Genomic DNA, 13,447 nt, shown 5'->3' with positions numbered 1-13,447 from the left:
GTGTGCTTGGGCTGAGCATTGAAGCATTTTCGTGTAGAGACTCTTCTTGGAGTTAAACGCCAGCTTTTATGCCAGTTTGGGCGTTTAACTCCCATTCTTGTGCCAGTTCCGGCGTTTAACGCTGGGAATTCTGAGGGTGACTTTGAACGCCGGTTTGGGCCATCAAATCTTGGGCAAAGTATGGACTATCATATATTGCTGGAAAGCCCAGGATGTCTACTTTCCAACGCCGTTGAGAGCGCGCCAATTGGGCTTCTGTAGCTCCAGAAAATCCACTTCGAGTGCAGGGAGGTCAGAATCCAACAGCTTCTGCAGTCCTTTTTAGTCTCTGAATCAGATTTTTGCTCAGGTCCCTCAATTTCAGCCAGAAAATACCTGAAATCACAGAAAAACACACAAACTCATAGTAAAGTCCAGAAAAGTGAATTTTAACTAAAAACTAATAAAAATATACTAAAAACTAACTAGATCATACTAAAAACATACTAAAAACAATGCCAAAAAGCGTACAAATTATCCGCTCATCAATGGTTCAGTTGAAAACAAAAATGAATTCAATGTGTTCTTGTCTTTGGACTCTTTTATATTTATTATAGGTGCCCTCTAGATCTCGAAAAGTAGGGTGTTACAGTGTCTCTTACAAGTTCTGCAATTGAAGACATATTCAAAGATGATTAGGTCTACGAATTTTCTAATGAAGAGTAAGTTTCACATAAAAATTCTTTTTATTAATTTTAATGGTATAGGATAGTAATTCTGGATTGTTATTGAACTGTTTTCTATTTAATGCAACAGCTCTGCCAAAGAACAACAGCAACAATCCTAAGAACCTTCGGTGCCACAGCAATCAGAACAATAAGCACTTGTTAATGTATAAGCATAAAATTCTTTAATATCACTTTTGTTTAATATAATTTTAGTTCACTGTAAGTTCGGATTTAGGTTCACTATAAGTTTGGATTTTGGTTCACTATAATGATTAATGTCATTTCTGTTAAATATCATTGTTAAATATGATAATAGTTTGCGACAATTATAGAAATGTTTACTATTTAATGTAGCAGACCTCTAGAACAGCCCTGCAAAGAACCAACAGCGCAGCAATCTGAACAAGAAGGACCTGTTGATGTGTAAGTTTTACTACTTATATAAATATCGATAATGTTTACTGCTTATACATGGTTTAGTTATGGTTCAGTTGAAACCAGAAATGAATTCAATGTGTTGTTGTCTTTGGACTCTTTTCTGTTTCTTATAGCTGCCCTCTAGAACCCAGAAAGCAGGGTGTTACGAGATCTCTTACAAGTTCTGTTATTGAAGAGTTTTTCAAAGATGACAATGTCTATGAAGTTTCTGATGAAGAACAATCCCAAAAACCTCCGGTGGCAAGGCAATCAAAACAAGAAACTCTAATCGTGTCATCATTTGATAGGTATGTTACTTGCTTTTCTTTAATATCATTTTTGTTTAATATCATTTCGGTTCACTGTATGTTTAGATTTAGGTTCACTATTTGTTTGGATTTTGGTTCACCATAATGAGTAATATCATTTTTGTTTAATATCTTTGTTTAATATCATCATCTTGTAGTGCTGCTCAACCTAGGGAAAGGAAAGATGAAAGGCCTTCCTTTAACCTTGGGATAAGTCCACCAGCATCTCAACCAAGTCAGCACTCTCAACTAAGTGTTTCACAGCTTGAAATCCTGGAAGAAGCGGTGGTAGATGCTGGAGTGACAGCAGCATTAAAGTTTGCTGAAGCAACAACTTCAGAGCCATCGTTACCAGCAGCTGAAGTTCAAAACCCCAAAGAAAAAGATAAAAATCACGAACGAGGCACTTTACAAGGGGTTAAGAGAATATTTTATGTCTCTAATGCCCAAAGAACATGTGCATGCATCGGTAAATTCTTTGCCAGTTGCAATAACATTAATGATTTTTCTAAACGCTCTTATATAGTATATCTCATAAATTTTCATCCTGTAGGTGGTTAGTATACACAGTATGATTCTCAACGAAATAAAAGTTCGGCGGTATCAGGAACAAATATACATTGCGCCGCTGGATATTGTGGTAAGATAAATTTCTTATTCAATGCTGATTACTTTTTGGTTTGGTAGGAATGTTATTAATAATGATTCACCTGATTATTATGTGTTTTGTTGAGTTCTTTTGCATGAAAAAAAGTTTTCTCTTGATGATTGAATGTTTTTCACATTTTATTCAGCATATGAATTGTGTTGGGTTCAGTGGAAATGTGATTTAACTGATATTCATTTTGCATAATTTTATGTTGGAAACACATGGCGAGTCCTACATTGATAAGAGGACAAACAAGGCCTACAGGTTTAATATTAAGCAGTATGCCCACCACCGCTAGTTTCTTGACAAAAGAAAACTTGCATCGCATCTATTTGTAAGTTGTAATTTTTAAAAATTCTTTGATAATTCTCTTGTTTGCTATTGTTTCGACTGAAATATTCTATAATTTTCCAAACTTCAACTATTTGTGCCAATTTGCAATGGAGCCCATTGGTGGTTGTGGATTGCAGATGTCACCAAAAAGAAATTCTATGTGCTTTATCCTATCAATAAGCTGCCAGAAAATATACCTGATTGAAGGAAGAAACTGAACAAATTTGTTGTAAGTTATTTTATTGTAAATTATTCAAATTATTCAGTACATGAAATGAGTTCGGTTGAGTGTTATTGATTTATTTTTTCAATTTTTGCATACCTTTAAGGGATTAATAATTTCTCAGATGAAGGTTTATGCTGGGGTGGAACCCTTAATAGAGGATGGACTGGGAGTAGAAGCATAGTATATCCTACTAAATGGTCAACGTACAGAGTAAGAATCTTTCTCTTCTATAATGCTATTTTTAATATGTTTTATTTTCTATACTATAAATCGTATTATACTCAATTCTTGCTTAGATATAATTGTGGAATATACATCATGAAATGGCTCGAAACAATTGATCTACAAAAGATCAAAAGCAAGAAGAGATATAAATATAGAGCATGGACACAAGTAAGTACTTTCTAAATTTATAAACTTCCTTCTTTTCTGATTTCAGTTGGGTTTCATTTCTTATGTAACTAATTACTTTCAATTGAATTGTAGGGAGAAATTGATAGCTTCAGGTACTAATATGGTCCGCACATTCTATTGCATGAAATGAACAAAATTAGAGACCAAGTGATTTGGAAATCAAAAGCAATAAGACTCCCGAAGCCATCTACTGCCCTTTCCAACCCTTATTGTAAATTCACATTTGGGGATTTAGATAGTAAATAGCATATACTATGATTGGCTATTTGTAATTAACAATATTTTGTTTAACTTGTTTAAAAAGTAAAAAATGCTTACTTCAAATGTATATATGTGAATATTAATCTAAATGTTAATGTTAATATTTATATTTGATTCAAGATGGATTACTCATCTGAGATGTTAATTTATATGTCTGTTGGAATTGTGTGGCTGCTGTTTTATTCCAGGTTCTCAATGATTGCAATCACTGTATTTACCAATACATTACGAGCTCTAAAAGAACACAGTGAACCAAAATTAATACAATGGAAGAACCGAAAGTTGGAAACACACTGAACCCCTAAACCCTAAACCCTAAACCCTAAACCCTAAACACTAAAACCAGAACCCTGAACACTGAACCCTGAACCCATAAACCCTAAAACCTTAAAACCCAAAACCCTAAAACCCTAAACACTAAAACCCGAAACCAACCCCTAAACCTCTAAACCCATAAAACCTTGAACCCTGAACCCTAAACCCTAAACCCTAAAGCCTGAATCCCTAAAACCCTAAACCCTGAACCCTAAACCCTGAACCCCTAAACCTTAAACCCCTAATCCTAAATCCTAAACCCTCAACCCTCAACCCTAAACACGGTGAACCGAAACTAATACACTCGGCGAACCGAAAGTTGGAAACAGACTGAACCCCTAAACCCAAAATCCTGAACCACTAAACCCTAAACCATAAACACTAAATCCAGAACCCTGAACCCATAAACCATAAACCCCTAAAACCCTAAACCCTGAACCGCTAAACCCATAAACGATAAACCCTAAACCCTGAACCCTGAACCCTAAACCCTAGACCCTAAACCCTGAACCCCTGAACCCCTGAACCTTGAACCCTAAACACTAAATCCTAAAACCCTAAACCTAAAACCCTAAACCCTGAAAATCCATCCAAGAAAGAGTTTTAAAACTCCACCAATGTAAGTTAAAAAATAATTATGTTACTCTTTTAGATTTTTTTAATAATTTTTATTTAATTAATCACACGGAAAATGTAACTAGCACTACACCTGATTCCCGTTTCTTAAAACAAATTCTAATTATTCAACTTAGAAATTAATACACTAGAGGAATAAAAAAATAGCATATATCAATATAGAATTTCACAAAAAAGTGACTATTCATTAAAGACTAACAACATTCAGAAATTAACCCTGCTATAACCATGGTGAACCGAAATTTGTTCATGGGTAAACAAAAATTTACATTAATAAAATCTAAAACTTGTAGAACCCTCTCTTGGATAATTCATATCTGGCATATTATAAAGAGTGGATCTTGACAGAATCGATGATTCGGAGCTTAAAAGGTTCAACTACAAAAGACATAATTAATTGTATATTAGCAAAATGAACAATTGAATTTTTAACTAATCAAAAGCAAGTCAATTTTACCTCGCTTGGAGCTGCCTTTTTTTTATACTAAACTAGTAACCTAGATTTACAGAAAATGAGTAAACTAGGATGGATAGTGCAGAAATCCACTTCTGGGACCCACTTGGTGTGTGCTGGGACTAAGACTTAAGCTTCTCACGTGCCTGGGCTGTTTTTGGAGCTGAATGCCAGGTTGTAACCTATTTCTGGTGTTGAACTCTAACATGCAACCTATTTATCTTCGCGCAAAGTATGAACTATTATATATTGCTGGAAAGCCCTAGATGTCTACTTTCCAACCCAATTGAGAGCGCATCAATTGGACTCCTGTAGCTCCAAAATATCCATTTCGAGTGCAGAGAGGTCAGAATCCAACAGCATTAGCAGTCCTTTTTCAGCCTAAATCAGATTTTTGCTCAGCTCCCTCAATTTCAGCCAGAAAATACCTGAAATTATAGAAAAACACACAAACTGATAGTAAAGTCTAGAAATATGAATTTTGCCTAAAAACTAATAAAATTATACTAACATCTAACTAAAGCATACTAAAATCTACATGAAATTACCCCCAAAAAGCGTATAAAATATCCGCTCATCACAACACCAAACTTAAACTATTGCTTGTCCTCAAGCAACTAGATAAATAAAATAGGATAAAAAAGAAATTAAGAAGCAATAATATCTCAGAGTTTCAAGTGAAGCTCATATTCTAATCAGATGAGTGGGACTAGTAGCTTTTTGCCTCTGAATAGTTTTAGCATCTCACTTTATCCTTTGAAATCCAAAATGATTGGCATCCATAGGAACTTAGAATTCAGATAGTATTATTGATTCTCCTAGTTTAGTATGTTGATTCTTGAACACAGTTACTTTATGAGTCTTGGCCGTGGTCCTAAGCACTTTGTTTTCCAGTATTACCACCGGATACATAAATGCCACAGACACATAACCGGGTGAACCTTTTTAGATTGTGACTTAGCTTTGCTAAAGTCCACAATTAGAGGTGTCCAGAGTTCTTAAGCACACTCATTTACCTTGGATCACGACTTTAACCACTCAATCTCAAGCTTTTTACTTGGACCTGCATGCCACAAGCACATGGTTAGGGACAGCTTGATTTAGCCGCTTAGGCCTGGATTTATTTCCTTGGGCCCTCCTATCCATTGATGCTCAAAGCCTTGGATCATTTTCACCCTTGCCTTTTGGTTTTAAGGGTTATTGGCTTTTTCTTTTTCTTTATCCAATGATTCCTTTTTTCTTTTCACTGCTTTTTCTTGCTTCAAGAATCAATTTCATGATTTTTCAGATCAGCAATAATATTTCTCTTATTCATCATTCTTTCAGAAGCCAACAATTTTAACATTCATGAAATTCAGTATCAAAAATATGCACTATTCAAGCATTCATTCAGAAGACAAAAAGTATTGCCACCACATATAAATAATTAGAATTTTCCTTATTAAGAACTCGAAATTAAATTGCCTCTTTATTCTAAAAATCTATTATTTTATTCATGTTTGATGATGATGAGAAAAATAAATTATAGCTTAATTGGAAATAAAATCAAAATAGATATACTAATTACTACTACTCCTATATAACTTCTAAGGTAAATTCCTATAAGACAACTATCATAGAGTAAAGCTAAGATTAGGACTCAACAACCTTTATTTTGGGAAGTGGATGTTCCTCTAGTCTGTGGGGTGCTTGGTCCTTCAAGAGATAATTTCTGACGCTTCAGTTCCTTCAAGTCACGCCTTTGCTCTTCTTGTTCCCAAAGCAGTTTGCAAAGCATGCTATTTTGATTATTATGTTTTTCCTTTATTTGGTCCATAGCTTCTTGCAACTTGGTAACCGATACTTCAAGATGCTCCCAGTATTCAAATTGAGGGATTTTCGGGAGGAATTCCTGTGCTCTCCTCTTGATGGGGTCATCCTGCACTTGTTGTTTTTTCATTGATATTTTGGTGATTGGTCACTCAACTGAGATATACTCAATTATTCCCATCTTCACTCCAGCATCTTTACAGAGCATAGATATTAAACGTGGATAAGCCAATTTAGCATCTTTGGAGTTCTTGTTTGCAATTATGTAAAGTTCACACGAACTCAACTGATGAACTTCCACTTCTCTTCCCAACATAATGCAGTGGATCATCACTGCTCTTTTAACGGTGACCTTAGAGCGGTTGCTAGTGGGCAGTATAGAATGCCAATGAAGTCTAGCCAGCCTCTGGCGACTGGTTTGAGATCTTCTCTCTTGAGTTGATTTAGGACGCCCTTGGTGCTGGTGGTCTACTTGGCTCTAGGGAGGCATATGTCCTCTAGAATCTTGTCCAGGCCTTTATTTGTTCTCATCATTCTCCTATTAAAGGAGTCTGGGTCATCTTTCAGCTGAGGTAGCTTAAAGATCTCTCTGATTTTATCAGGGTGGATGTGAACAATCTTTCCTCTAACCAAGGTCCGATAGTCATAGAGAGCAGTTCCAGATATTCTCTGCCTGTCTGTTTGCCACAGATTAGCGTAGAATTCCTGAACCATGTTTCTTCCCACCTTTGTTTCAGGATTAGCTGGGATTTCCCAGCTCCTGTTTTGAATTTGCTCTTGGATCTCCGGATATTCATCTTCTTTCAGATCGAATTTGACTTCCGGGATCACTGACCTTAGACCCATTATTTTGTAGTAATGGTCTGAATATTCTTTGGTTAAAAACTTCCCTTGATTCCAAAGTGGTTTTGGAATACTCTCTTTCTTGCCTCTTGGAGTGGGTTGTTTTCCTTTAGGAGCCATGATCTTAGTGAATATGATTTAGTGATCATGGATAAACACACCAAACTTAGAGGTTTGCTTATCCTCAAGCAAAAGAAAGGAAAGGAGAGGGATAGAAAGAGAGCTAGGGTTGAATGGTGGATGAGAGGAGGGAGGCCGAATGTGGATTTTAAGGGAGGAGGTGGGTTTTCAAAAATTTTAAGGAAAGATAAGATAGAGGATATGATTTGTAAAAGATAAATATGATAAGAAAAAGATATAATTTAAAATTAAAAGGTTGTGAATGATATTTGAAAAAGATAAATCTAAATTTTTATTTTGAAAAAGATTTGAAAAGATAATTGAGTTTTGAAAAAAAATTTGAAAAGAAGTTGGATGGGATTTGAAAAGGTTTTGTGTTTATGAATTAAGATACATTTGATACTTTTGAAAAAGGGATTTTAGAAATTAGGATTAAAATTTTTGGAATTGAAGGATTAGAGTTTGTAACATGTTTATGCAAGAAATCATGAATTGGAACATAAAAATTTGAAAAAATGTGAATTAAAAACGAAATTACCTCCTCCCCACAATCCTAGCGTTAAACGCCCAAACGCTGCATGTTTTGGGCGTTTAACGCCCATTTGCAGCTTCTCCTGGGCGTTCAACGCCCAGCTGTTACTTTTAGCTGGCGTTGAAAGCCAGGAACTCCTTTGTCATTGGACGTTTTTCTGAACGCCCAGGACGTTGTAAATCTGGCGTTGAACGCCCAGAAGGTGCTTCTTTCTGGTGTTCAACGCCCAGAAGATGCTTCTTTCTGGCGTTTAACGCCTAAATGGCTATCCTTACTGGTGTTAAACGCCCAGTAGGTGCTTCTTTTGGGTGTTCAGCGCCCAAAATAGCTCTTATTGGTTTTTTCGCACCAGTGAGCTTCCTTTTTGCTGTTTTATCCTGCGAACCCTTTTGTAACTTTGTGAACTCAAGCAATTTCTATTTTACCTTGAAGATAATTGACATAAACCTGTAAAAATTAATTAATTAACATATAAGCTTTGTAAATGGCTGGGTTGCCTCCCAGCAAGCGCTTCTTTATTGTCTTTAGCTGGACTATTACTGAGCTTTAATCAAGTCTCAGTTTTGAGCATTCTTGCTCAAAATTGCTTTCAAGATAATGTTTAACTCTCTGTCTGTTAACAATGAACTTTTTGTTAGAATCATTATCCTGAAGCTCCACGTATCCATATGGTGATACACTTGTAATCACATATGGACCTCTCCACCGGGATTTCAATTTTTCGGGGAATAATCTGAGCCTAGAATTAAACAGCAGAACTTTCTGCCCTGGCTCAAAGACTCTGGATGACAGTTTCTTATCATGCCATCTTTTTGCTTTCTCTTTGTAAATTTTTGCATTCTCGAAAGCATTGAGTCTGAACTCCTCTAGCTCATTTAACTGGAGCAATCGTTTTTCTCCAGCTAACTTGGCATCAAGGTTTAGGAATCTGGTTGCCCAATAGACCTTATGTTCCAGTTCCACTGGCAAGTGACAGGCTTTTCCATACATCAGCTGGTTTGGAGAAGTTCCTATTAGTGTCTTGAATGCTGTTCTGTATGCCCACTAAGCATCATCCAAGCTTCTTGCCCAATCTTTTCTACGGTTAATCACAGTCCATTCCAGGATTCTTTTTAGTTCTCTATTAGAGACTTCAGCTTGCCCATTTTTTTGTGGATGATATGGAGTAGCTACCCTGTGGCTAACTCCATATCGAACCAAAGCAGAGTAAAGCTGTTTATTGCAGAAATGAGTGCCCCCATCACTAATTAGTACTCTAGGGATACCAAATCTGCTGAAGATGTATTTCTGGAGGAATTTCAGCACTGTCTTAGTATCGTTAGTGGGTGTTGCAATAGCTTTCACCCATTTGGATACATAATTTACTACCACCAGAATATAAGTGTTTGAGTATGATGGTGGGAAAGGCCCCATGAAGTCAATACCCCATACATCAAACAACTCAATCTCCAAGATCCCTTGTTGAGGCATGGCATAACTATGAGGCAGATTGCCAGATCTTTGGCAACTGTCACAATTAAGTACAAATACTCGGGAGTCTTTATAGAGAGTAGGCCAGTAGAAGCCATATTGGCGGACTCTTGTGGTTGTTTGCTCACTTCCAAAATGTTCTCCATACTGTGATCCATGGCAGTGCTAGAGGATCTTCTGTGCTTCTTCTTTAGGCACACATCTACGGATTACTCCGTCTGCACATCTCTTGAAGAGATATGGTTCATCCCAGAGATAGTATTTTGCATTCGTGATCAATTTCTTTGATTGTTGCCTACTGTACTCTTTGGGTATGAATCTCACTGCCTTATAGTTTGCAATGTCTACGAACCATGGCACTTCCTGGATGACAAAGAGGTGCTCATCCAGAAAGTTTTCAGAGATCTCAGTGAGAGGGAGGGACGCCCCTTCTACTGGTTCTATTCGGGACATGTGATCTGCTACTTGGTTCTCTATCCCTTTTCTGTCTCTTATTTCTATATCAAACTCCTACAGAAGCAACACCCATCTGATGAGTATGGGTTTTGAATCCTGTTTTGTGAGTAGATATTTAAAAGCAGCATGGTCAGTGTACACAATCACTTTTGATCCTACTAAATAAGATCTGAACTTGTCAATGGCGTAAACCACTGCAAGTAACTCTTTTTCTATGGTTGTGTAGTTCTTCTGTGTGTCATTTAAAACACGATTGGCATAGTAAATGACGTGCAGAAGCTTGTCATGCCTTTGTCCCAACACTGCACCAATGGCATGATCACTGACATCACACATCAGTTCAAATGGTAATGTCCAGTCTGGTGCAGAGATGACTGGTGCTGTGACCAGCTTAGCTTTCAGAGTCTCAAACGCCTGCAGACACTCCTTATCAAAGATAAATGCATGTCAGCAGCTAGCAGATTACTCAGAGGTTTGGCAATTTTTGAAAAATCTTTTATAAACCTCCTATAGAATCCTGCATGCCGCAGAAAGCTTCTGATTGCCTTAACATTGGCAGGTGGTGGTAATTTTTCAATTACCTCCACCTTAGCTTGATCCACCTCTATTCCCTTGTTCGAAATTTTTGTGCCTAAGGACAATTCCTTCAGTCACCATAAAGTGACATTTCTCCCAATTTAAAACCAGATTAGTCTCTTGGCATCTCTTTAGAACAAGCGCTAGATGGTCAAGACAGGAGTTGAATGAGTCTCCAAACACTGAAAAGTCATCCATGAAGACTTCTAGAAAATTTTCCACCATATCAGAGTAAATAGAGAGCATGCATCTTTGAAAGGTTGCAGGTGCATTGCACTGACCAAATGGCATCCTTCTGTATGCAAATACTCCAGATGGGCATGTGAATGCTGTTTTCTCTTTATCCTGAGGATCTACTGCAATTTGATTATAACCTGAATATCCATCCAGGAAGCAGTAGTATTCATGACCTGCTAATCTTTCTAGCATCTGGTCTATGAATGGTAAAGGAAAATGATCCTTTCTGGTAGCTGTATTGAGCCTTCTGTAATCAATACACATACGCCACCCTGTAACTGTTCTTCTAGGAACCAGTTCATTTTTTTCATTATGAACCACTGTCATGCCACCCTTCTTAGGGATGACTTGAACAGGACTTACCCAGGGGCTATCAGAAATGGGATAAATAATCCCAGCCTCTAGTAATTTAGTGATCTCCTTCTGCACCACCTCCTTCATGGCTGGATTCAGCCGCCTCTGTGGTTGAACCACTGGCTTAGCATCACCTTCCAATAGGATCTTGTGCATGCATCTGGCTGGGCTAATGCCCTTAAGATCACTGATGGACCATCCAAGAGCTGTCTTGTGTGTCCTTAGCACCTGAATTAGTGCTTCCTCTTCCTGTGGCTCTAAGGTAGAGCTTATGATTACAAGAAAGGTATCACCTTGATAAACCACTATTTTATGGTTTATATTGTATTTAATTGAGTGGTTTTATCAAGCTTTTCACCCACTTATTCATATGATTTGCATGATTTTACAATTCCTTCCTAGTTTAGTTCTATGATTGAAAACATGCTTCTTTGGTCTTAATTTAGCCAATCTTAATCTTCTCCTATTACCATTCGATGCCTTGATCTGTGTGTTAAGTGTTTCAGGCTTTATAGGGCATAAATAAGTGAGAGATTGGGAAGGAAGCTTGCAAAAATGAAAGGAAAACAAAAAATTGAGGAGATGACCAGCGAGAAGTGATGCGTACGCGTCAGCGACGCGACCGCGCGGAAAAAAGGAATTCGCAGTGACGCGGCCGCATGGCTCACGCAACCGCGCGGATTGGAAAAGCACAAGTGACGCGGAAGCGTGGACGACGCGAATGCGTGGAAGGGAAAAACGCGAATGACGCGTCCGCATGGATGACGCGATCGCGTGACGTGCGTGATCTGTAGAATTCAAAAGTCGCTGGCAGAGATTCTGGGCCGCATTTCAACCCAGTTTTCGGCCCAGAAACACAGATTAAAGTGAGGGAACTTGCAAAGACTCATGATGCTGTTCATAATTCATAGTTTTAGTTTTAGATGTAGTTTTTAGAGAGAGAGGTTCTCTCCTCTTTCTTAGGATTAGGATTAGGATTAGGATTCCATCTTCTTCAAGCACAGGTTCAATATTCCTTTTATTTTCTCAATTTAGTTTATGAACTCTTTATGTTTGGATTGATTTTATTTTTAATATAATTTGAGGTATTTTCATATCTATGATTTGTTTCTTTTATTTATAATATAAATAATTTGGATTTTTCCCTTTTGGCTTTGGTTGAGTAATTGGTGATGCTTGAGCTGTCAAATAAAGTAGTGGTTGAAATTGGGAGTTGCTAATTAATTTGAGTTCCAATAACTCTAGCCTTTCCAAGGAAAGACTAGGACTTTAGGTATCAAATTAATTAGTCCACTTGACCTTCCTTTGTTTAGTAAAGGTTAACTAAGTGGGATTAAAATCCAATTCTCATCACAATTGATAAGGATAGGACTTCCAGTTCTTGTACCTTACCAAAGGTTTATTTTACAGTTATTATTATTTTATTTTACTTGTCATTCAACTAACTTTTTACCTTAATCCAAAACCCCAAAACATACTTTTTCATAACCAATAATAAGAACATACCTCCCTGCAATTCCTTGAGAAGATGACCCGATGTTTAAATACTTCGGTTATCAATTTATTTAGGGGTTTGTTACTTGTGACAACCAAAACGTTTGTAAGAAAGGTTGATTGCTTGGTTTAGTAACTATACTTACAACGAGAGTTTACTATAACCTCTAAACCATCAATCTTCAGTTCTTCAAAATGGCGCCGTTGCCGGGGAATTGCAAACGTGTGCCTTATTATTGGTTATTGTAAATATTTTTCAAAAAAAAATTCAGATTTTTATTTTAAAATTTTTATCTCATCTTATCTTATTTTTCAAAATTCAAATATTTTTTTTCAAAAATTATATCCTTTTCAAAATTTTATCTTATCCTTTTTCAAAAATCATATCTTTTTAAAAATATTTTCTTTTTGGTAGTTTTTATTTTTATTTTCTCCTAGTAGCATGAACTCTCACCCTTTTGGCTATGAGTCTAGTTACAATTATGTTGCAGGTAGAGGATATTACAATGAGAACAGGCATCAAGGTTGGAACAATCAAAGATGGGAGGAGCCACAAGGATTTGATCAACCATCATGGCAACAACCACCTCCAATGGACTATCAACAACCATTCTGTGATGCATATCAAGGCAAGGGCTATGGTGAGCACTGTCTTGATTATCAACAACCACCACCATATGCCTATGAACCCTCTCCTCAACATGACTTTAAACCACCATACTCACAAGCCCCTTTCCACCAAACACCTCCATATGACCCTAATCCTTATCCGCCACACCAACCACCTTATGAGCCATACTTAGAACCACCACCTCAATATACACCATCTCCTTATC

This window comes from Arachis hypogaea, chromosome 3, assembly GCF_003086295.3.
Source record: "Arachis hypogaea cultivar Tifrunner chromosome 3, arahy.Tifrunner.gnm2.J5K5, whole genome shotgun sequence".
Lineage (NCBI taxonomy): Eukaryota > Viridiplantae > Streptophyta > Magnoliopsida > Fabales > Fabaceae > Arachis > Arachis hypogaea.
Note: the sequence above shows the minus strand (reverse complement) of the source record.